Here is a 230-nt window from a genome sequence, read left to right as displayed (position 1 = left end):
TGTGGTCCATGAGTGCCTTCCAGAACCTGGACGTGAACTTCGGATCTCGGTCGGAAATCCTGCTTGCTGGAATCCCGTAATGGCGAATGACATTCGTAAAGAACAATTTCGCGATGTCTTCAGCAGTCGCGGTTGTATGCGTCGGAATGTAGACAGGGCGTTTCGACAACTTGTCCACCACAACCATGATGGCATCGTATCCATCTGAGACAGGCAAATGCGTGATGAAC

Source organism: Plasmopara halstedii (assembly GCF_900000015.1).
Source record: "Plasmopara halstedii genome assembly, contig: Scaffold_658, whole genome shotgun sequence".
Classification (NCBI taxonomy): Eukaryota; Oomycota; class Peronosporomycetes; order Peronosporales; family Peronosporaceae; genus Plasmopara; species Plasmopara halstedii.
Note: the sequence above shows the minus strand (reverse complement) of the source record.